The 24,057-nt window shown below is 36.6% G+C and overlaps 1 protein-coding gene across 4 annotated transcripts in view; it reads left to right on the forward strand.

Annotated features, from left to right (window-relative positions):
* Positions 1-24,057, forward strand: part of LOC124223834 (PAR-domain protein 1) — a 236,833-nt gene that overhangs the window by 93,430 nt on the left and 119,346 nt on the right. The window contains exon 1 of one of the 4 annotated variants that reach the window (XM_046636140.2): positions 21,886-22,213. The exons of the other annotated variants lie outside the window; for them this stretch is intronic. The gene's annotated coding sequence lies outside the window, so the exon portion shown is untranslated. Of the gene's footprint in view, positions 1-21,885; positions 22,214-24,057 lie in introns of those variants that run through there. 4 annotated transcript variants of the gene reach the window in all.

Below are 24,057 nucleotides of genomic sequence, written 5' to 3' on the forward strand. Positions count from 1 at the left end.
GACGAAGAGACGGCGCAGGTGCGACTTTTTTCGAAAAAAATATTCATACTCGGATACAACTAATTGATACAGTTCAAATTTTTGGCTTTCCGTTTCTTTGTTTTCAGAAAAAAAGAAAGTTATTGGAATCATTCCGAAAATGAAACGTTTAGTTTTCACCGGATCTTCACGTTTTGAAGTTGGGAGAATTATCTTCAATCATTCTCTGATAGTTGCTGTGTGTGTACATGATTGTATGGGTTTATGCGATAGATATTTTTATTCGACGATATCTCGAAAGCGATTAACCGGATTTCAATGATTTTGGTCTCAATCGACGCAGCTTTTCCAAACTTAGAACTGAACAGATTTGGCTTTGATCGGTTCACCACTTTTTCAATTATTTAAATGACAAAATTCCAAAAAATCAAATTAAAATAACGATATCTTGAGAATGGATAAATGAATTCGAATGAAAATTGGTACCGTGAAGTCGTTTGGATCGCTAATCACGAATGTAATATATATAATAAATAAGGTCAGATTTTCAAAATCTTTAATCACGAATCTGAATTTGTAGTTCGAAGTTCGAATTGGATATTGTTCTTTTTTTTTCCTCCAAGAACTTGGAATCTGCAGTGTGAGAACGGGAAGTTTGAGAGCTGGCTCATGGCCAGTCTAAAACCGTTTGTTACTTTAAAAAGTTGACCACTTCGTTCAGACATTTATTTCTAATCAGTTTTCTAACAATCTATAAATTCATATGCTCACTCATACTGAGTTGTTTTTTTTTCGGTTTGAAATTGAAATATCGAATAAAAAATAAAAATTCCAATTTATCTAGCTCCCTTGTTTTGTCGATAATCTATAATAGCTAGAATTCCGGCAAACGTGACTAATTGCAGGATTAGATGTTTCGACCACCAAATTGCCAACGCGGTGTTACATATTATAACCTTTCTAAGTGTTCGCTGCGCGGCGGAAGTGTCCGAATATTAATATTCATCGTCGCTTTGTTAAATTCATCGGTGCCGGTATATACATCACGTGGCTGTGACGTTGTCGTATGGACGTGGCTCGAGTCACGTGGCAGGACGCGCGCCCTGGACCTCCTTTCAAAACTCCGATCCTCATCGTCAGCGTAGCTATAATTGTGAACCGTACTCCCCGAGCGATGTCGTCCTCCTCCGATTTCCAATCTAGATTTCATTTCCGCTTCAAGACATTGGCTGACCACGTGATCGCGTCTATCGGCATTATATGAAACCGACTGAAAATTTTTCAAATAAACTCACCTCTATCATCGTTTTACATGAAATCAGTGACGGGCACAATTGTGAAATTTAGTTGAATACAAATTACGAATATGATTTGTAATTTGGGCGACAATGAACGGCAATTTAATTTTGTAATTCGCGGGTAAAATGCTAATTACGTTTTGCGGGTATTTTGGAAACAAAAAAAAAATAAATGAAACAAAAATAATATGAAGATTATATTGGTATTTTGTAACTGGGTTAAAACGATATAAAAAATTGTAAAGGTGCTGGTATTTGTTGAAATTTTAGACTTAGTGTAATGGTTTATTGTATTCACAATTAGAATTGAATTGATTAATGATGTCTATTAAATGCCAAAATTGTAATTGATCCGAATAAACGTATAATTTACTTGGTAGAATTGCTGTCGATTCGAAGTTGGTTACTTTCTTATTATGTACTTTGTATTTCATCAGTCTTCATATACGAGACGGAATATGATTTGTATTTTCTTGTGCTCAAATTACAAAATGCCAGTGTATCTTGTATTTTATTTCCCCTTGATTATGAAGTGCGATTATAATTTGTAATTTATTTTGCCCTGAACAAAAATGCCGCATGTAACAAGTAATTATTGACAAAAATGTAATTCTCTGTAAATTGTAATTAAAAGGCAATTAATTATAAATTGTAATCGGGCGATAACCCGAATTTGTTTCATTCAATTTTTACTTTTTCCCTTGCATGTTTACCTTGTACTGTACAAGTTGTTTCATGGAAACGTAATGTCGACGTTGTAACATAAGGTCAGTATCCGCCGGCATTTGTAAATGTGCCGTAAATTGCATAAATGCAGGCGGATTTATCCCACAATGTTTAAATTGTTCGTACAACGTTTCCATTAAATAAATCTCGCTCGCGGAAATTGTAACTTGGACGTTATTCACTGGATGGTAGCTCAGCGTCATGACGAGTTCGTTGACTGAGTGAATTGACTTGTAATTACATGTAAATTTGTCTACAATCGCACATTGCATAATAGATTTGGCACAGTGCTGTGTGCCAATGCTTTTGCTATCCGGATGCGGGAAACGAACGTGGAAATATGGGCCTGTTTATCGCTTTTCGATCACTTTTTTTCGGTTATCAATTTTATCACACTGGTGAAGATTCTGCGCAGGTTCAATTATAAGGGCGGGGTTGAAGTTCCGAAAGCGCCTAATTCTGAATTATTTCGTGGCGAAACTTGAAGTAAAGGAATCAAACTTTGAAGAAACATCAAAGTTTCGAATGATTGGAAACCCGACGGTTCAAAGTTCCGAAATGCAAGATTTCGAAAATTCGATTTACGATAGAGCAAAATTCCGAAACATAAAATTTCGATAGAGTAGAATTCCGAAAATTGAAACATACTCACTTAGCGTAGTTTACTAAACGAGTCGGTGTAAGAAATCAGAAAAACCGAAAATCAGAATTACCAGATTCCGAACGTAAAAATATCGAAAATCCGTAACAAACAAACATCAAAGTGGTGAAATTTCAGCAAACCAGAACTTCGCAGAACTTAAAATCTTCAATCACTCGGAATTTTGACATTTCGGATTTTTAAATTTTCTCGTCCTTGCCCATTCGGAACTTTGAGCGTCGGGTTTCGAATCATTCGAAACTTCGACGTTCGTGAAAGTTTGAATCCTTACTTTGAATTTGGCCACCAAATAATTCGGAATTTAGAGCTTTCGGAACCTTTCAAATCCGGAATTTCAACCTCGCCCCCAATTATGAAGTATTTTCAAATTATTTGTAAGCTTCAAATTCTCGAGACTATAATTACCTGTGTTATAATAGTCATTAATCGAATTACAAATTAAAAAATTTCAACTTTCCTTACTTTCGGTATAATTCGCTATCAAGGAGACAAAAAATTATAACGAAATAATTAAATTTCATTATCTTTGCATATCAATTTTTATGATTACTGAGTAGAAAATTTCCTTGTCACTGAATAAAATCTGAGGCTGCGATCATTCTTGCGGTATCGAATGATTCTGATCTCTTACTTAAATTTGAATTCTAGAGAACTATCATTGGAGTGGAGTAGATCAGTAGAAAATTCAGTTTGATTTTTCAAAGTTTTTGATGTATTTTTCGGTGCAAAAACAGATGACCAGAGCCAGGTACGTTCTTATTTTTTGAATTCTGAATTTTCCAATTGCGAAAACTGGTCTCAATGGCTCGATTTCCCGATTGATCGTAAGAACCATATGAATGGGGAAAATATCCTAATGTCCAAATTACTGAATGATCTGCTTATTAGGAAAAACTTACCTACCTCAAATTTATAATAACATCAATACTTTGGGAATGTTTTTCGGAAGCAAATCACACGGAACCATTAATTAAAAGAAAGAAATCTGTGTTTAAGATTAAATGAAGTCAGTGATTCTCATGGAATTTAGTTTTTTCATGTTTCATTAATCTATGTTTTAAAACAGAAGAAAAAAATGTTCTGGCTTTTTTCAATATCCGATTTCGTTTGCGAGTTGTATTCAGTTGAAAAATTTTAACTGGATATTTTCTCAAATTCACAACTCGAAATTGAATTCAGACGAAAATTTGAAAAAATCGAGTATGCTCCTTTCAATAAACAGATTAATTTTTCTAAAACTGAAGCAAAAACAAGCCTGAACTCGAAATTTTTTCCGACTTCACAAATAGTCCCATCCCATTATCGTTATTTGCATTAAAATTTAACGCGAATTAATACATCATACTATCTGCTTTGAAGTATTTACATTGATAATTGACTTTGGTTATTGATTGACAGTGAAATTGTAACGTAAATAATGCACGAAGTTAAAGAAAAATGTTATATCGCGAAGAAACTTTGTTTAATGCAATTCGCGTATTAACGAATCACATTTGACCTACGAATACTAATCCCAAATTTTATTACAAATACCTCTTAAGTATCCCAATCGCTTTTTTGTAAACTATAATTTACAATCTTCATTTTCGTTTTTACGATTTCCTGAAGATATACTGCATATTAAATAATTGTCAAGTATATGAAATAGGAGTGAAATTTTCGGACGTATTGATTGCAGCTATTTATTTTGCATAATTATTCTCGCATTGCGAGAAAAACATAAATTAAAAAACAAAAAATCTATTCCTGCAACATATCGAAAACATCACAAAATCGTCCCAAAAATGTTTCTTTACTCAAATGAAGGCATTTCGAGTCAATATTTTCATTTTTAAGTGAACGGGGTATTTCAAACTGATCGATGGTCGGCCATTTTCCCCGGAAGAGATTCTCTTCCGAAATTATCCTGTGTTTCACCATATGTGCTGAACATGACAAATTTTTCCTCGTTTTTTTTTTTTTTTTACCCACCTGCAGTAACATCAATCTTCAATTTAACTTTCTTCGATATCCGTTAAAAATTGTACATCGGAAGTCGTGGTTAACCTTTAAAGTGAAACATGGTTTTCAGTATACGTAAATTGAAACATGGAGTCTTCACGTCGAACCTTTATTTTTGCCATTCAAAGCGTTCCGAAAATTCTGAAAAAATTCAAGCATTCAATTTCTTTGAATCTTCTAGTCGAAGATCCAATAGTACCAAAGTTTTTTTCTTTCTTGTTCACAAAACATACACATAACAAGAAATCACACGAGCACGAAAGATCCCATGTTTCACTTCAATGGTTGAAAGACAGAATCGCTTCTTGGAGTAAATCCAAGAGTCGATAAGCAAGGTTGTTTCGGGTTTAGAGCAGAGCCAATCGCAAGATTGTAGGCTGGATAATCGAATCGTGCAAATGGTCAATCATTAGTCCAGCAACGCCCGGTAGTCACCGATCATTTACACGGTTTTGTGCCCTGCACGCTCATCGTCAGCCTCTCCTTGACCACGATACCTGGCCGGCACACACGAACGCGGTTGTTATTCACGTCGGTGAAGAGGACGCACAAACACACTAAAGAGGTGAGCCGATGGCAATCTGGCGTAACTGTGGGAGCCGCCTGCGATTCTCGGTGGCCGAAGCCTGCCACTTTTCTATTCCTCACCCAGCCATGGACAATCCAACGTGTGCCTGGGAGCCGAGAACCAACCGTGTTGTTCGATGCTTCTGCATCATTTCCGGTGTCCTTGCGGCATTCATTCGGTATTTCCACTCGCTAATGCAGTCGGGAAGTCGGCGAGTGGTATAGAAGTCGAGAGGATTCTATCTGTCAAAATTATTGGCATGCGCATGCTCCCAAACAGGGTTATCAAAGAAGCACGTGGTTGAAGTTGGTAACGTTACCGTGACGGTGCATGTTCAGGAACAATATCTACTAAGCACCATTGGAATTGTCCGACATTTAGTAAGGCATATTTTTCGAAAATCTTCTCCTTGATAGTCATTTTAAAATTTGAAAAATGATGGATATCTTTCCGATGTTTTGTGACGTTAACGTTAGTTACTCCAACCTTGTAAAAACGTCGGCACGTGTACATTTGGAATGCTCTGGCAAATCGATAACTTACTGTAATTTGGTGTGGACGCAACGCTATCCGAGGAATTTTCGAATCCATTAGGAAAGTTGTTGGGTCGACTTTTCATGGGAAGTTCATGGCAAAGGGGTCACGCATACACCTCAAACAACCAGACGCACCGATGACTCGATTCAAAGAGTTGATCCACCTGGATAGAATGGTTGAGGTCTCTCCGCGTATCCATGCGTGAGAAAAATGGCATCCATACAGGATTCGAATACCCTCGTGCAAATATACTCGGGTCATCTCTTATGCACGTAATGGAAAGACCTTCTTACATTGAATCTAACAACCCCAGCTGTTTAAACGGAAGCAAAAAATTAGAAGTTATCGCGTGTGATCAACCGCTGTAATAAACAGCTTGCAGTCCGCCAGTTCATGGACCAGTATCCAGTATAAGATGTTTCATCCGTTGACTTTTGATAGCGATCGTTTGTTCGAGACAAAGGAAGCAGGCTGGTCTGATGAATAACGATGGTATTCGAAACCGTTTGATAACGATTATGAGGTGAGGATGACAGCGATCGATGTACAAGAAAAATTGTTTGACGAGTACGACAAGTTTGGAATGCTGCGACTTCGGTGATTGTTGCTTGCATTACGGCATCGCAACTCATGAGATGAAATCGTGCCATTCGTAACTTCAGTACGAGCTCCAAAGAAAGCCGAAGATAACAGAGAGAAAATATAAAAGAAACATCCAAAGTGCCGATCACATTCTTGGGCGAAGTGGGTAAAGATTCGTTTGCAAAAAAGAGGATAGTGGATTGATCAGGTGGGGGTCAAAATCCCGAAAGAACAAAAAGTTGACTGATCGAAAACCCGAAATTTTCGAGACACGAATTTTGAAACAACTTTTCTTGATAAATCACCGAGTAGAACAACTGTTTTTCCGAAAGTTCATTTAACCGAACCCTCTCTTGTCCGAAAAAGTATTTTCAGAACAGTTGACATTCCAAGTAACCAAAGCAGGAAATGTGGAGATACAGAAAAATGAAAGTTCCGAAATGAAAAATTGAGAGCTGTTGATGCTTCGAACAGCCGCAAAACCAAAAAAATTAGTTGTCGACAACCAAAGTTCGGAAAGTGCAAAATTACGATCCGCAAAATGCAGAAGGGTCAGAAAGCCGAAAGGCCGCGATACTGTTGTCATAGTTATGCAGATTTATGCTAAATGGCATACCGGCCACCGGATACGTGTGGCGTTGCAGAAAATATATGGGTTTCTGACGTCATCCAACCTTTCGGCATTTTGGCCATTCTGTCCTTAGCGGGTTTCGGGATTTCGACCCTTCGACCCTTACGGAAAAAATCCCCAATTTTACACCCAAAATAACCCCCAAACTAGCCCTCAACCTCTGGGGGGTAAATTCGTACCCCTTAATTCAGGGTTATCCTCGAAGTCGAAGGTTTTCTCCCAAGGCGAGGGTTTACTCCCAAGTTGAGGGCTTATCTCTCTAATGAGGGTTAACCACCAAGTCAAGGGTTTACCTCCAAGTCGAGGGTGAACCTCCCAATCGAGGATTCACTTTGAAAGAATTCTTGAGTCAAGAGCTTATTATGTCATTTTATTGGGGTTATAGATGTAACGGTATTACAAAAGTGCATTGCACACCATTAGTAAATACAATAGAAACTGACCAATCAAGAAGTTGTCTGGTTATTTTTTATTTGATGTCTTGAGGCAATCGTATTCATATATTATACATGCATTTGGATATTAATTTTAATCATTGAATGCCACGAAAATTATACATTAACATTATTAAATTCTTGTATATCTATACGAATTCGGGTTTAATATAGAAGGAGGGTATAATGTATCCACACGCAGAAAAATAATCCTAAATAAAATTTAATGTACGTATGTATAATTCATATAACCATGAGGAATTAACTGTACCCAATGCATTCCATTCTTTATTATGTTGTAATAAAGATGTATACATACGTGTACATACATACGAAAACATATAAAATATTCAGATTCGATCATGTTCAGATAATTTCCAAGAACTCTCATATAAAAAATCACTGAGAAAATCGAAGAGGGTCAATGTTTTTGATTCACCGAGTTGACGTGGGAATCCCCATTAGGGTGATCCTTATTTAGGGTGTTGATGATTTTATTTCAGACCATCCCCCAAATCAACTATGAATAATTCAAAAACAATTTCCTAATTCTTTCAGATTTTTATACCAATTCTAACCAGTGCCTGTAAATGGATGGATATCACCATTTAAAATACACCTGTTTCAGATACATTCTCAGCATATAATTTATTGTAAGAATGACGATGTTCGAATCAATCTGTAATTGCGAAGATTTAGTGAGTATTAGTGCTACTATCTGTGAAAAAATTCACATCATCATACCAACCAATCTCGACGAATTGCACACCCTAGAAATTTGACTTTTTCTTTTTATTTATAAGAAATGCAATTGTCTATATTAACTGGTATGATCATGTGAATTTTTTCTCAGATAGTAGCACTAATGCTCATTGGAACCTCACATTAATGGATTTTTTCGAACATCATTGCTCTTACAGTAAAATATATACTAACAAGGGGAGTGTCAAACTTGGGAATCACAGATTTCCATCACTTTTATATATATTGTAGGGCAGGGTCCCCTCAATAAATATATAAAGCGGCAAGACGCCATTCGTTTTTATTATTGAGAAATTTCAACTCAAAGTTCTATATGTAACTTAAGTAGAAGGAACCTTTTTACCGGTTGCAGCAATAGTTCCGTGGCGTAGCGGTAACGCTCTTGCTTACTGAGGGACCGAACGGCTGTTCAAGTTCCGTTAGAGGTCCTTTTTTTTTTTTTTTTTTATAAATTATTTAATACAAAAATAAATAATTAATAATTAATATTTCTATAAATTATTTTTTTATTTTTAAGTTAGGAAAAAATACAAAAAATGATAAAAATAGGATTTGTAATAATTATAATAACAAAGTAATCAATATTATCAAAAATAAAGTCGCTCAGTAAGCAAGAGCGTTACCGCTACGCCACGGAACTATTGCTGCAACCGGTAAAGAGGTTCCTTCTACTTAAGTTACATATAGAACTTTGAGTTGAAATTTCTCAATAATAAAAACGAATGGCGTCTTGCCGCTTTATATATTTATTGAGGGGACCCTGCCCTACAATATGTATAAAAGTGATGGAAATCTGTGATTCCCAAGTTTGACACTCCCCTTGTAAGAACATGTCCGAAACACGTGTATTTTAAATCGGGAAATCCTTCCTCTTACAGGCACGGGTTACAGTTGATATGAAAATCTGAAAAAAATTGTGAATTGTTTTTGAATTACTTATAGTTGATTTGGTGGGGTAATCCGGAATAAATTCGTCAACATTCTAAATGAGGACCACCCTAATCCCCATATATAGTGTAGTTTATGATTTCTAATTTCAACCTTGAAAGAACTAAGTAGTATTCTTTTGGAACGTTGCATAATGTCATGCACGGTAAGTCAAACAAAATATCAATAGTGATCCTTATACTATATGATGCGATGGCTTAATTCCAGCGAGCTGCTCGAGAGTTGAATTCAAATTGCATCTTTGGTTTTGCTATAAATAATATATAGATAGATCATTTCAGATGTCATTGAGAATAATAGAACTTCAACGAATATTATAAGAATAACCTTGGAAATTTTACGGGTTATGTTACCCTGCAATGGAATCAAGGGTTCACCGCCAATCTTTCACATATTATATTTTCGCGTTGACACCCAAATTTCAGAGTTTACCCTCAAGAAGAGTTAGGTGAATGAATTACCCGCATCGTTGAAGGTGTATCTTCAACGTCTTGGGGATTGTACCCTCAATTGTTAGGAATTAACCTTTATCGTTAAGGGTTCACCTTCACCGTTGAGGGTTCACCTTCAACTCTTGGGGATGAACCTTCGATTGTTGAGGGTTAATCTTCCACTGTTGGAGATAAACCCTGGATTAATGATGGTTTACCTTCAACTTTTGGGGGTGAACCCCTACATTTAGGGGTTTATCCTCATCCTTCAGTGTAAACCGCTAAATTTTGAGGGTTACTCCCAAAAATTAAGGGTTTTTTTCCGTGAGGGGAGTCTTTGTTTAGTCGTTATTGATAAATTCGGATTCAAAGATTTTCGACAAAGGGATGAGTCTGACATTTGAAACGTCGACTTTTTGACTCTTTGGTATTTTCGCAATTCAATATTTTGCCCTTCGTAATCTCAGCCATTTGCAAAAAAAAAAAAAAAAAAAATGTTCGTCTAAACCTATTTATACATTTTTGCGTTCTTCAGTTTTATTTTTCTACAAATCTTCTTTGCGTATTTATGGTATTTCTACGTTTTCAACCGTCGGCAGTTTGACTTTCGGGATTTCATTCCGTCGACGTTTTGATCTTTCGCGTTTTTGTATTCCACACGATTGAGCGTGCAACATTGGCGATAGTCCTTCATACTGTTCATCAATTCATAAGTCGCTTGAACTTGACTGCCAAGCTTCAGCTAGATTATAATTGGATCAGCTGGTTGGCTTCAAAGCCATTCATCCTCTCTTTGTCTAATCCTTTTTGAACAACGCGCAAGTTCGCGTCCAATTCCATTGTTAGAGACACATTGGAATTACGTGTAATAAGTATGGATTTACTTGACAATGGTGCCTCGATATCAATTGCATGGACACCTATACGCGGATCAATTTCAGCGGCATGGTGATATCAGTACCTCTTTTATCGTATTTACTACTTTATTAGATTCGCCCTTTGAACCTCGTTCTTGGTACTCATAGTGCTGGTTTTGGCAGGGCTCACAGTCAGTCTTAGCTTGACAAGACTATTCAACCATAATGAGTCTTTGTCAATGTATCTTCTTCAGCTAAGTTAATCATCGATTATTGACCGTTATTCGCAAGTATGACTTCCTTTCAACTAGATCATAAATTGTTTCGACACACTCCATAGAGCCTTCCATGTCAGCATGGTTGACTACCAACTGCCTGATAGTCGGTCAGTTTTATGAACCACTTTTTATAAACCTCTGAAGAAACTTCGCTCTCTGTTGTTTTCCCTCCTTTTTCACTGGCTTCTTCAAAGTTTGAGACTCAGGCTTGAAGCAGGAATTCTTTTTGCCGAAATCAACGTGACGCAATTCTACCTTTTCTCCTGATGTTGGGTCTGCGCCGTACAACTGCGAAGAAAAATCTTCAAAGCAGAATCTACGCTGAGACTTGAACTTCTTTGCTGGTACTTTGCTTTCCGTGAATTATTTTGCTTATAGTGAATATTATATCATCGTTCGTAATCAGTTTGCATGAAACGAGGAATTGGTCACACTATCGGCACACTCCTCGAAACATGATCTGCACTCATTGTCGCACGTACTCGACGAGATTCTGGAGTCTATATACAGAGGCGTGTATTCGCAATATTTTGATTCGTTGGAAGACCTCCCTTCAATTACTAACCTCAACTTTTTTGTCCGAAAACAATTTTCACATACGGTGACTAAATTTTTTCACAGTTTTTTTCCCAGTAACGGAAGTCCTTAAGGCCTTTTGTACGCGATTTCGTCGATTTTTGGAAGAACATTTACAGAAACGGTGAAAACTATGTGACGCATATATTCACAAATTTTTTTCTCACGCATCATTTATTCCGTTGGTTAACCAAATAACAAAAAAAAAAAAAAAATTATTTCACCGAAATATTTTTAAAAAAGTTCTACCAATTCGGTTTTTTTTTACTTGGTGAATGTTCAAACTCACGTACGGAGGATTTGATTGCTTTGAAATTTTCACATCATATTCTACGTATCAATGCCTTTAATGTGAACCTCGAGAGAAAAAAAATTTAAGTACACGATAAAAGACAAAAAAAAAGTACCGGTAGAGAATTGAGTCAAAAAATAGAAATCCTCGAATTTTAATTTTTTTGGGTTTTCTTAAACGTCATCAGATTGTTTCACATCGGAGATACGTCTGTCATGCAATATTGTAAATAAGTCCATTTTTTCAGACACTTAGATCAATGCTGAAAACTTGCATCATCAATGCGTGCGTCAAGAAAAACCATTTATTTACCGCGTAATAAGTCCGCCATTTTTTAAAATTTGCGTAAGAAAAAAAAAAAAAAAAATTGCTATGTAGTCAATCAACTGAATAAATGATATATTAGACAAATTTTGTCAATATATGCGTCATTTTTTTTCACCGTTTCTGTAAAGATGTTCTCCGGTCTGTGAGCATTGAGGAAATTTAGTTTTTACTTACGATGTGTTTTTCCAGTTTTTTCGTCATTCCTTGTTTGTTTTCTATCTGCTGTTTTTCTAACGATCATGATCTTGACTTTCTCTGCATTTTGCTACTCCTATTCGGCAAGCTGTTTTTGTAGGACAGTCGGCGGAAATAAGTGCAACACTTCTTCGATACTTTTGTTTTTCTCAATATGTCGTACATCTCGTTCCATGGCACTTCACTTCGGATGCTTATAAGTCGATGTTTCGCATGGCAATATTTCCGAAGCGTTTGCCATTTTTCATAACTCGAACCACGCTGAATGTCTCCGTCCAGTAAATAAGGTAGGCACGTGGTAAAAATTGTGAGAACATGATTCTTACATGGTTACATACCGCGGTGCATGACTTTTGTTACAAAACTTTCAAATAAATGGAACTCGGAGCTGAAACCGACAAGTGAATTTTTTAAATCTGTGTACATATCAAATGACAGACAGAAAATCAATTACCTTTACCTACTTATTGGTTTTTTTTCAAAAAGTCATGCCACCGCTTGATTGAAAGAAAAGTATCGACTCTTCGCGTTTCGAATGTTTCAGTCGTTTTTTGAAATTTTTACCGGTAACAGCTTTCATTCTCATTGAAAATTAGCACCCGATGCGATCCGAAATGATGTTTTCTCGATCGATACGTAATGAGACAATTTATCGATTGTAATCCGTCTTCTCAGCACTGTATCGCCGAAGATCGTAAAAGGGCTTCAAAAATCGTGCCTGTTCTTCTACAAATTCATACAACCGAATTATGACACGGCATATCACGTCGCAAAAAACTGAAAGCATCCAATTCATTTGCTACGCATTGATAAACCATGAAACGTGCGATTGATTTTAGCGATAACGTCTGACAGAAATTATTCAAAAATAGGTCGAAACGAATTGGATATATTTGGTTTTTGACTCTGCTGAAATTCCGGACTTCCGACGTCGCTTGCCAGCTGTTCCAATTAAATTATTTATTTATAATGTGAATGATGGTTGATTATTAAATTATTTATCTACAAATCGATGGGTAATTAACGGTTAACCATTTATAATGACGTAGTTAAACAATTTGTAACATATGTATCTGTATACTTTCTTCAATTCGTTTAGTAAGTCTTCATCTCTTGCATAAATGATCCAAAGCTTATTAACATAAAATTGATTAGATGGCATTTGTTGGATGATTGATCACCCTGATTTCAATTAATCCATGGGTTAACTGTTACAATTCAGTTCGTATCTTGAGCGTAGCGAAAGAAACGAACAAGCTGACAACGAAATGTAAACTGAGTATAGTAGAAAAATCGGCAAATCGGATGATTTATGGTATACCCGGTACAAATTTCCGATCTGTTGCGAAACGGCGGCATAGCTGAGAGAAAAAAGAAAATAAGCAGGTACATGTACGCGGAGACCTATTAAGCGATCTGCGCTCGATTGCGAAATCAAATCTGCTAATCGACACTCGGGTCTGACGCAGGTGAAAGCGATCCTCATATCCAAAGCCGGGTTCTTGTGCTTGAGAGAATTCCAGCCGCTCTGCGCTATCGGCGCTGAGGATCGAGATACGCGGGTACATGGATGTAACATTTTGCCCGTGTAAGACAATGTGAGGTTAATTCAAACCCGGCGTTACATGTGGGACTAAAACGCACCCGGAAGAGAAATTGATCGTCAACTCTAGCGGAATTGTAGATCACGTCGTTGATCTAGGATCGAAGGAGGAGAGACGCTCAATTTCCAGTCAAAGCTGGCACGCTTCCGGGACGGATTACAATGATTTTTGCATACGGTCAATTTACATGCGGTTGAAGTTCGTCACCCCGTCGACGATTATGCGTTGAGACAGGTCAGGTCTCCGAGTCGCAGCGTTGCCGCAAGCTTCTGGTATACTTTTTTGCGAATTCCTCAAGAGGGCGGACTTGAAATGCCGAATTCGAAAAGTTCCGAAGTGCCAAATTCCGAAAGGGCGCAACACCGACAAGTCAAAGTTTCAAAAGTGCGAAAATGAGAAAATTCAAAAATCCAAAACATTGAAATTCCGAATGATCGAAGATTTTTAGTTCTGTGAATTTCCGGCCCGATGAAATTTCACCACTTTGATCTTACTTTGGTTTGGATTTTCGATATTTTTACGTTCGAAATCCTGGTCATTCTGATTTTCGGTTTGCCTTATTTTTTACACCGTATCGTCGAGTAAACTACGCTGTGTGAGTATGTTTTGGTTTTCGGAATTCTACTCTATCGAAACTTTACTTCTCGGAATTCTGCTCTATCCTAATTCGAATTTTTGGAATCATGCATTTCGAAACTTTGAGCCGTCGGATTTCCGACCGCTCGAAACTTTGGTGTTTCCTAAAATTTTGATTTCCTTCGTTATTATTCTTTCTCATTACGATCACTGTTACTACATTATCTTGCAACTGTTGCGAAAATTTCATGCTTGTGCAAGACTAAATTGACGTTAAAGCCTTATTTAACTGAAAAAGTATAGTAAAGCGAAAAAACTGATTTTCCGTTACAATTACCAAAAATGGATCGACAATAGCGCAAAATGATTACGCGTGCCTCGTTTTTCGCAATTCCAACTATATTGAAACAGTTTTTTTAACGATACCTGTTTCACTGAATTTCTCTAGTTAGTATAACAAATGAAATTTCTCTCAGTGTAGGCGCTTTTGGAACTTTTCAAATTCGGAACTTCAATCATCCCACCCCCTCAAGTTGCGTCACCACCGTCATCGATGACGGAAGTTACGCCACTGCAGGCGCCGTACTTTATTTTTACGTTTTGCGTACTTTTTACGCCAAGCAATTTTTGCAGCCGTTTGTTCCCTTGTAATTTTACTTCTCATCGCTCTTATAGATGTATTTACATGCGGAGAAAGTAGTCTGAACAGGTTTTATCGTGCCTATACCTGCAGATCCCCGAATAGATCAACCTCGCGGTTGGATCATTCGGCTTTCAATCGCACTTTTCACATTCATTTTTTCCCCCGCATGGTTATTATATCTATAGGCTGACTTGAAAGCGGCTCTGTGCCGTGTATTTTTGTACAAATGTGGCGGCGCGACAGCTGAGAATTCCTAGAAATTCGGAGATTCAGTCTCAAGCTTCCAAGTCCAAGCTGAACTCGCTCGAAGAGGCCCAGAAACCGATGTTTTGACTATTTGTTTCGTTGTACGATCTCCCAATTCAGATTAACCTTATCGTTGTAAAGCATATCTCAAAATATACGATGTAAGGTATATTGACAAATTTTTGTAGACTAAAATATTTCAAAATGCCGGCGCCACAGCTGCCGGAAGTTGGCACCTCAGATTTGCGCCGTGCAAAGTATCTCAGTGAATTGTCAACCGACTTATTGTTAGATGAAACTTTTCAGAAATATTTGGCCATTGCACGAAGTTTGAATTTTTTCAAAAAAAAAAAAAAAGAACAATAAATGCTGTTTGTTACCGATTTTTCATACAGAAATGAGTGATTTATTATTTTTTTTTTTTTTTCAATACGGTCTCAAATTTTCAATCTTTTTTCTCTCCGTCATACCAAGTGTACTGATATGTTTTATTAATAAAAATCAAATTTTTCGATTTTGGTCAAGGCTTGAGACTTGTAGGCTGCACGGCGAAAATCTGTACTGCTGACTTCGAGCAACTGTAGCATCGCCATCTTAAATCATTCAGGTCTAAAAAAATTTGACAATATACCTTAGATTGTATATTTTGAGATATGCCTTATCTCAATTTGATAAAAAATTCCATTTCCTGATAAAAAAAATTGCGTCTTTTTTATGTTAAAGGCTCGTTATCCATTTTTGTAAAAAAAATTGAATTCTCGACTAAAAGTGTAATAGATCGCCGAATCTGTTCTTTGTTTATTCTAACTTTAGTGGACTGAGGTCGATGTTTATTACCACGACCAAGTATCACATCGTTGAATACATCTTGGCACTAGATCCGATCCGCGGCCTGTCGTCTGATTTAATGTACATAATCGTGAGCTGGGTGAGTTGTTTCTATCTCAGAATCCCAATGTTGGTCGTTCTAACGGTGACAGTAGGTATCCAAGTTAAACAACCCGAGCTGAGAAATAGACTTCAAGGTGACGGACAACGGGGCAGAAGCAGATTTCAAAACTTCCTAACTTATCTAATCGCAACACTTTCTGGCTTAACTATTCCTTCTTTCCTTTTATTTTAATATTTGTTACGCGAGACTTGAATGAATTGCCTGAATCGTTTCAACCGTGTAACTGTCAGGGGTTCGTAACAAATTAAACGAATGCGAAGTGCGTAAATTTTGCGCAAGCGGTTATTGGTAGCTAACGAATTCGGCATCCAAAATGATAATGCGATTGAGAGAAACGTAGACAGAAAAAAAAAAAAACATTAAAAAACATCTCTGTTTGAAAATTTAAGGCTTCTCGTGGCGGGTAAATCAAAGTAACCTTGCAACGTTAGTACGTGTAAAAAGTTTTACTCTTGAATTCATGTAGCTAGTTGATCGGCAACCGAATATATTTTTCTCAATGAGCATTGAACGAATGAAAATGAAGAGAAGTTTTCATTAGCACTTGACGGAATCCTCGCGATTTTTGTGACACTGCAGCTCAATGTTCAGTGACGAAATTGAGTCGGTGACGATCGGATAGGAATTCTTGTCATCAAAGCGTACGTGAGATTAGCGAAATGAACCAAAATTCTATTGAACCAACTATCACTACTCTTGAACTACTGAACCAAATTGGTTCAAACGTAATACAAAATAAGTGATACACGTAAGTAGAAACAATAACATCACGGTCAGAAACAAACCGATATTTAAAATCTAAGTTATTTCTACATTGACATTACTTGCAAATCGTCATTTCGGAATTATGTCGGCCATCTCAGATGTAAGATTCAAACATGTTTGATAAAAATGACATCCTTTAACTTATCGATTATCACCATGAATCTAAAATCCACATTTCCTTCTGAAATGACGAACTAATATTATTATGTTCGTAGGATAGTCGATAATTTATCTGTAATCCAATTACATCTTAATTTTTGTACATCTGATTTATAATTTAGCTTATTCTTCTCTATTCATGCCAATTTAACGTGTATACTTGTGAAACCTGTAATTTAAATGTAAAAGCTGGATAATTTATACGCAACTTGATGTATTAAGATTCAAACGCATGTCTAGAAACACAATCTAGCAATCGTAGAGGTTAGCTATAAGACAGCGTTAAATAAGAAAAGAAACACATGTAAAAACATTTTTAAACGTCACAAAGACAAAGTTTTATAATAAAAAGTCGATTACGAACAAAATCGAGGAATCGTTCGTCAATCATCCATGCGAGAGAAATTTTTAGTTCCGGTCACCGCTCAGTCCTTAACTATTTTCATTTTTTACCACAATCGAAAAATGTAGTTCTAGGTAGAAAATGACAATTAGTTTTCTAGCTGTTACCGGAAAGTCTAGTATCCGTTACTGTTCTTTCTCATTACGATCACTGATGCTATATTTTCTTGTAACTGTTGCGAAAATTGAATGCTTGTGCAACAATAAATTGACGTCAAAGCCTTTTTTAACTAAAAAAGTAGAGTAAGCCTCACAAACCGATTTTGCGTTGAAATTACCAAAAAACGATCGAAAATAGCGCAAAATGGTAACGCGTACCTCGTTCTTCGTAATTCCAACAATATTGAAACAGTTTTTTTTTTTAACGATACCTGTTTCACTGAATTTGTTTAGTTACTCTAACAAATGAAATTTTTCTCGGTGTGGTGCCTATATTTTTGTATACAACTGCCATTCTCTTCGAGCTTCCGCATTCTGGCAAAAAACCACTCTATAGTAGAAAAAATTTCCAACAAATTTTCGTCTGTTCGCTTGGTGCTCGTTGGAACCGAACATTCGTTACAAAGTCATGCAGGTAAACCAGTGTTGATACACTCGGCTGTACGAGCGTCACACGTGTTTCCGTTATTGTGCATCCGGTGTTCGGTGTTCGCGTGTTGTTCATACGTCAGTCGTTGCACACGCTCGCAATCAGTGAATGTGACTCGGATCTCGAAGCCGGCTGACGATGCAAGTAGGGAAATCCTCATCACCGTGTAACCTTCAAGGTAATTTGTTTACACGCGGTAATCGGTGTACGTATCGTGATTTCGTGTCTTGCCGTGGCTGTTAAGGTCCGTTCACACTGACAATGATCAAAAGTAATCGATTATTTTATCCCGATTAATCGAGTATAATCGATTAATTTTCAAACTTGATTAATCAACCGAATCGATTATTTTTCCTCACGATCGGTTTTTGTTTTTAACTCCCGTAAACGACGCGATAAAAAAAAGTATCAATCTATGTGATTAAAATGTCACTTAATATCATTGCCTTACTTACGGAATACCTTTTTGACGTACCAAGTGAAAGATAAATGAATATTTTCACCTGAAATTGAAATATATTTTGAATTAAACTACAAATTATCAAAAAACTTTTCCGCTATTAAGCCTACATAGGTATTGACATTTACAAAGTTTTGATTCCAAATGCACCGTTCAAAAATAAAAAACACGAATAATCGATTAATCGATTCATTTTTGCCGATTTAATCGAGACGAGTTTAGAGTTTTTTTTTTTTTTTTGTTTTTTTTTTTTCTTTTTGCGAATCCATTAATCGATGCATCAGTTATTTTCAGATCAGTGGCCATCGCTATTTCACACTGTCATTTTATGTATCCCCGTTTCTTTTACCTGTCGACGAAGTCAAGAAATTATTTTCATCAATTTGATCCTCATTTGCCGATAGCAGAATTTTGAGTCACTTGAAAATTCATGAAAGTTTTCGTTCTGTTATGTTTACTCAGAAATCCGGTGAGTGGTTGAATAATTTGTGATGTTGATTACATCGTTATTAAATCTGTAAAACTGAGAAGCGCGTAATGCACAAATAATTACATTTTCGATCGTTACTTTATATTTGGTAGATTAAAAAAATCCTTCAACATTATTTGCATGTAGTTTAATGAAAATGAGCAGACGATGAATGAGAAATTTTATCTTCGGGCAGAATAAACAAGTTGCGTAACTGATTCCACACGAGGGTTGAACAACCACTTATTAATTTGCGTCTAGGGTAGATTTGATCATTGCAGTTAGCTTTCAAATAATTCCACGTGATTCCGAACATTTGTTCAGCAGAGATTGCAAATGATACGTGATGAAACAGGATTTCAAAGAATTTCAGGAGGCTATCAAAAGTCCTACGTTTTCCAGAAAATTTCATACGATTTTAAAGATTTCGATTTGAAATCATATCACCAGATTTCAGACATTTCGTAAAACCTCGAAGAATTTTGAAGGGTTTTACAAGATTTCGCATGATATCAAGAATTCCTTCAACTTGCAGGAACTTCAACATATTTTTTGGGATTTCCAAAAGTTTCATGCAGTTTCAAGGATTTTCCGAAATTTCAGTAATTTCTCAAGGTTTCATGCGATTTCCAAGAATTTCATGGGCATCAATAATTTCGCGAAATTTCAAGAATTTCCAAAGGTTTCGGGAAACTCCACGGATTTTCAAAGATTACGCTGAATATTTCTTTAAAAACACAAAGATGTAAAACATTGAAATTATAAAAACAAAAGCTGGAATATCGAAGCTTTTTTTCAAAACGCTTCAAAATGAGTCTAATAGATTCGTCCGACTTCACTCGACGATAATTTATTTTACCCGGAAAATTATTTTTCACAAATTCATGGATGGATTCTTTTTATTCAGTATCCGATTCAATAATGCATTAGTCGAGCACAATCAATATCAGGGCAATGTTGTAAAAGCAAATATTTAACGATGCCAACATGTTAAAAAACAAAGATCCAGTGAACTTGTAGAAAATGGTCTTTTAACAAACGTGACGCATCATAGAGTAAAATCGACTGGATACACTGGATTTTTTAAGCAACATTTTCCAGATTTAGCCAATACGCATTTTTTCTCGAGTAATCATACTTCTCAGTTACTCATGTCAAATTTGTAAAGTGAGCCTTCGACTTCGCACGGTCATACGCGATGTACAGTTTTTTTTTTATAGATTTCCAAAATGACCGTTTTGTAGCTTGGAGTTTCCCCTTCGAAATACTTTTCCTCAATTTTGACTGCAATTTTTTCTCGCCAAGTTAACAGACCTAAAATAATAGTGTCCAAAAAACTTTGATCCCACATAACAAGAGAAAAAATCCTCTTTGTCTTGAGTCTGTCTTTGGTATTAAAGAACATAGGACAAATTTAAGAGCAGGGCTTTAAAGGAAAATCTCTATTCTTTAAGATGGTGAGACGGGAAAACATGATCGTCATTTTTACGATATCTGTGTCGCGGTAAGGTTTAAATTTAGATTGCCGAATTTTACCATCTTTGAAAAGTTTTCAAATCTGCCAGTGACGTCGAAGGTGATTTTTGAAGAAAGATTCAGAAAGGTGACATTCAGAGGATTATTCTCCTTTTTTTTAATTCTGTAGGGTGGTTTCTTTACTTGTTACGTGGATTCAAATTTTTTCGGACACTATTTCCTTTCGTATTGGATAACGTGGTGAGACAAAATCGCCACAAACGTTTAAAAAAAAGCATTTTGAAGGGAAATCTCCAAGCTGCAAACGGTTATTCTGAAAACCTCAAAAAATAAATTTGTAGTTGTAGTCTTTGAAAAATTCACCTCTATTACCTCCGAACAGTACCGGATGGACGTCTGGTTATGTACAAAACTTAAGAACAAATGAATGGATTAGGTTTAGGACGATTTTGGACCCAATCGATGGGACTTTTCTCAGTTTTGAAATGATTGAATTTTGGAATTCATCAGTCGGGTAACTTTCGAGTTATTTAAATAACAAGATTAAAGAAAACAAAAATGTTTTACCAAGGGTTCAAGATGGGAACGTATACGGGAAGTTTTTAGACCTGTCTACTAAGGTGAGCCAAATTAACAATGTCGTTACTTTGGTAACTTCAATGAGATTTTTGTATAGCTAGCAAGTAGATTGATTAAAAAAATATTCATCGTAATCAAAGGGGGCGGGTTTGAAATTCCGAATTTGAAGAAATTCGAAAGCCCCAAATTCCGAATTTTTAGGTAGCAAGGCTTAAAGAAATCCAAGTTTCGAATGGTTCGAATCCCAACGCACAAAGTTCCGAAATGTCAAAATGCCGAAAAGGCATAACTCTGACAAGTCGAAGTTCCGAAAAAGCAAAGATAAGAAAATTTAAAAATCCGGAGCATCGAAATTCGGAATGATCGAAGATTTCCAGTTCTGTGAATTTCTGGCTTGATGAAATCCCACCATTTTGTTTTGGATTTTCAATATATTTACGTTCGGAATTCTGGTAATTCTGTATTTTCGTTTATTCTAATTATTCACACCTACTCGTCGAATAAACTTTACATTTCGGAATTTTGCTCCATCGGAACTTTACCTTTCGGAACTTTGCTCTATCGTGACTTGAACTTTCGGATTCTCACCTTTCGGTAACTTTGAGCCGTCGCGACGGGTTTCCGACCGTTCGAAACTTTCTCGTTTCATTCGAGTTTTCGCCATCAAATAATTCGGAATCTGGCGCTTTCGGAACTTCAATCCCGCCCCTCTCGCGATAAAATTGATAAAGAGTATCGATTATCCGTCCAGCACCCGAGTCAGCCGATCATCGCAAAGGCGGCTGTCGCGTGGGGCGGATGGGGCGGGAGGGGCGGTTACCCGTAGGAAACACGTGCCCGAGGAACGTGCCTCGCGGTGCACGTGTCTTGGCGCTACTGCACCCTGCCGATCACCCCACTCCGGTAAAACGCACAACCCCTCTGGGCGGCTTGCCGGGCTCAGTTATCCGAAGTCTCGCACGGCACCAAGTTCTCGAGAATTTTTGCTAAACCTCTTGATTATACTTACAATTGATAAAACCGTACCGATAAAATAATAATTTGAGACCGGGCTGAAAGTTCGTCGTTCGATGTTCTCTGGAAAACAAGAGTAACCGAAAAAAGAGAAAAAAAAAAAAAAAAGAAAGAAAGAAAGAAAGAAAAAGACGGACACGCACGTATGCGAATATTTAGAGAAAAACACACAGTAGACATCAATAAACAAAATATCGTAGGTTCGCATTAGTATTGTTACAATGGAAATGAAAGCAAAGAATTGAATGGAAAGAAAAAAAATAAATAAAAAAAAAAAAAAAATTCGTTAAAAGAAAATGGGCAAAACGTCTCGGCGTAATCCGGAACTCGTGTAAAAAAAAAAAAACCGTATGGGTATCGTGCGTTTCAAAACTACCCTGTTGTTGGATCTCGAAACGGGTTCCAAAATGCGTCGAAAATTTTATTTTGGGGGCGTATATTTTTTAATCTATATGTGTCTGTCGAATTTATACATTAGGGTGTTTCGGAAAAAACCAATTTGCGACTTTTCACCATGGCATCCCATGAAAAGTTTTGTTCGGGTTGAAAGAAAGTTTATGTCAAAAAATGAGCATTCTACGTCGTGTGGAAGATCGCGCTCACAATCGGTTGATTTTTTAATTTTATACATTTTTGAAGTAGGTATCGTGAATGATATATATATATATATATATTTTTTTATTGCTTAAATCAATCATAACCTCAATTTACGTCACGAAAAAGACTCACACTTGTAATACCGAGTCTCCAGTTGATGTTTGAAAAGTGTATTTGGCCGCTTTTTCACCAATAATTCAAACTCGTAAACTAGTTATAATTCGAGATGCACTTTTAATTTAGAAGAATAAGATTCCAGGACGATGTATCGTTGTGTTTTGTATCGTGATCTTTGGGTTGAATATGAATGTTAGGAAAGAAATGATAATTGAGGTGACGCAACGTGTTTCTTGAGAAATTTTTAAAAAAATGTGCAACAATGAGGAAAATAAAACGAGCGCGATCTTCCGCGTAACGTAAAACGCGCATCTTGTCACCGAATATTTCTTTCAACCTGAACCAATTTTTTAAGGGTTCCCATGGTGGAAAACCGCAAACAATTTTTTTCCGAAACACCCTAATATACATATGATATATGTATATAAACATCGCATACATATTGTTAAACATCGTTGTTTCTTTGTACTTCTTCGTTTTTCTGTCTCTCCCTTTCTGTGGCGATCGCTTACTTTTTTTTTATTACTTTGCTCACTCATTACAAATATTCTGGCTTCAGACTCCCTCCAGGATTTCGTCACGCCTTATGCGATTTGCTCTTGCCGTAAACACGTTTTCCTTTTAATATCGCAGCATATTTTGACCGCTTGACGAGTCTCGGGGGGTTTAAGTAGAGCGTCGAGATACAGTCAAATTTCTGAGATATCGTTAGCAGTAATAATCATAAAAGTACAATAATCACCAAAACCTGTATTTAAAAAATGGCCTCGATTCAGCACAACGATGTAAGTGTTGATTTTCACACGGAGAACAAAAACTCGTCGAATCACGCGGAATGAAAAAATGGATATTCATTAAAAAAAAAAAACCCGTTTCTACAAATGCGAAAGACGGGAATATTGTTGATTTGCGAAGGTGACCTAAGAATCTCAACTTCAGCCTACTTGCTCCATAACTCGTTTTGAAAAATCCTCGCACTTGCGTCGGAGACTGAAACCTTTTTTCATTGTTGAATTAATGTTCCGTTCTTGTTTCCTTTGTTAATTTTCCTGGGTCTGCGAATCTCCGATTTCTCGTGTTGGCAAATACTGGTGCAAAATGAAAAACGAGATCAATTTTTAAATACGGGTGATTCTCAGTTGAGTCAAAGGTGTTCAGAATCAATTGAGCTTCAGCCTTCACTTGAATTTTTTATACTACTAGGGCCAGTCTGTCGGCGCCGTAACGCTCATGTCCATTCTATCAAGGCCGTAAAACAAGGTATGGGTGTACCCTTGGGTGGTTAATTTTTTTACTTCTTTTTTATGAAAGGTGCTACTCGGAAAA

The sequence above is a fragment of the Neodiprion pinetum genome, chromosome 7 (assembly GCF_021155775.2).
Source record: "Neodiprion pinetum isolate iyNeoPine1 chromosome 7, iyNeoPine1.2, whole genome shotgun sequence".
NCBI lineage: Eukaryota > Metazoa > Arthropoda > Insecta > Hymenoptera > Diprionidae > Neodiprion > Neodiprion pinetum.